The 2170-nt window shown below is 41.6% G+C and overlaps 1 protein-coding gene across 4 annotated transcripts in view; it reads left to right on the top strand.

Moving 5' to 3' along the window:
• The window catches only part of RFX8 (RFX family member 8, lacking RFX DNA binding domain), a 48776-nt gene that overhangs the window by 20006 nt on the left and 26600 nt on the right, over positions 1–2170 (top strand). The window lies entirely within an intron of this gene.

Below are 2170 nucleotides of genomic sequence, written 5' to 3'. Positions count from 1 at the left end.
GCAGAACCTGCCCCAGCCCCACTCCCTCCTTCACCACAGGGCCCTTGATCAGCCCTCCTATGCCCCTCTCTTCCCCCCTCCCCTTCCACCACAACAAACTTACCAGCTGCTTACAGTTGTATCGGAAATTGGATCCGTGTCAGCTGATATGCCTCCTTAAAAATTGACTATCAGTATCAGCCCCCAAAATCTCTGTCAGTGCACTCCTACTAGGAATCTAGCATTCAGTTTCTGCATACACTGAGAATTGTTGCCATCTTGGTAGGACTAGCATTTGTGTACCTATTTCAGGCCTACACTAACAGGGATTTTCAAACTACACGTTTTCCCTCCCACAAGTCTCCTCCCCACCCAGGGGTCCAATCTGGTAGAACACATGATAGAGTACATGTCAAGATCACACCTAACACACTAACAGAAATGAACTCTACAAAAATACAACAACCATTCCCTATTAGAACAGCCTTTGGCCTAGTGGCTAAGGCATTCTGGACAGCAAGATGTGGATTTGAATTCCTCAGTCTAAGCAGGGTCTAGAGCAGTGTTTCTTAGCTGGGGTGCCACATCACTCTGGGGTGCCATGAGATCTTTTCAAGAGTGTCATTGAGTGCCATGTGATATAGAACATAGGTGTGCAAACACCTATACATAGTTCATGAAGTAAACCCAGAGATTTAAAATCAGAATCCATTGTGTCAAAAAACATTCTGACCTGTTGTGGTCTTTCTGAGTTCTTTGCAACAGAACTGTTCTATTATTTTTCCATAATCAGAAAATGAGTGAAAGCTAAGAACTGATATTTTCTGAGTCCAACTAAGGATGCCTTGGTTCTAAAAAGGTTTAGACCCTAAGTCTCACCCATTTTGGGTAAGAGTTCTAACAATTGAATAAAAGGGGAGCACCTTGCCACTTGATGTAAAGGAAAGAAGGGACCATGGCTTTGTTTTTGAAAGGAATGATATAGGCAGCTAACTAGGAGAGGTTTTGAGCTGCAAATCCTAGTTTGTCAAAGCTATCTCCTTGCAATCCAGGGTTAGGCATCAAAGCCTTGAGAGCAGCAGAATTCAACTCGCTCCTCTCTCTAACATTTTCTGTTAGCTATCTTAGTCAGCTACCTGTTTTAAATCTCATTCTAAGACACCTGATTCTCTCCATGCATTGTATGGGGATTTAAACACTTAACGCAGGGCTGTGGACTCCAAATCAGGAGCTAAGCTCCTAGGTCCCTTTTGTAGAACTTGACCCTAGTGTCTAGTCTGAGTAGTTCAGAGAAAATAGTCTTTCCCTCAGCCTCTACCCATGGCCATGCGGTACTATCTGTCCAGTGGTAAAGTAGGCCCCTGTGCCATAATGCACCCCTGTTTTGAGGAAAGGTCTATACAGTCCTTGTCATAGTAGCTCCTCTGGCTCTTCCATTCACAGATGTAGTGGGGGAAGCCACAAATCTACTCCTTGAGCTCAAGGTTATCTTTTTGTTTAGAGGAATTGTACCACTGAATCTAACAGTGGGTTCCTTGGGGTCATGGAATTAAGGTATGCATTTCATGCTACAGATAGATTTCTTTTTCTGTCCCAACAGGTTTCATTCCCAGATCCCAAGCAATGTAAATGTTATTAAAGTTATCCTCATAATTAGTTCTTGTTTTTCACCTTAAAAGATATATTATGAATATTGGCATGTCAATTGTATTGGTTATTTACAGCTAATTATACATATGCTAAGTAATCTATACAGATATGCTTGAGTTAAAATACTTCTTAAGGACCAGATATTTACTCTCAACAAAAATCCAAAAGCTCGGGGAATGACAAAGAACAAGGCTTCTGCCTTGTGTTTAAGCTGATTTGTCTAGAAAGAAGAGTTAAGCAGGGGTGTGTAGAACTGCTCTTCTGAAATCTATATTTTATACTAAATCATTTAACACCTTTATCTGGAAGCACATTTACATTTCTTGTATCTTTCCCCCCATTTTTAATCTTTCTTTCTGAAGTTTAACATTAAGTTTAACCTGGGCTAGGGACAGACATTCAAAAAGTCTGAGCCTGAATTGATTCGATCTTTTCAGATTAGTCTAACCTGGCTAGGCTGAGCTGGTTTGTAACTGTACGGACATTCTCTCTGATCTAGGGTAATTTGGGCACATGCCTGCAGTGGCTCAGGCTAGAAGCC

Source organism: Crocodylus porosus, unplaced genomic scaffold (assembly GCF_001723895.1).
Source record: "Crocodylus porosus isolate Cpor-Errol unplaced genomic scaffold, CroPor_comp1, whole genome shotgun sequence".
In the NCBI taxonomy this organism is placed as follows: Eukaryota; Metazoa; Chordata; order Crocodylia; family Crocodylidae; genus Crocodylus; species Crocodylus porosus.
This window is presented reverse-complemented; position numbering and strand designations above follow the sequence as displayed.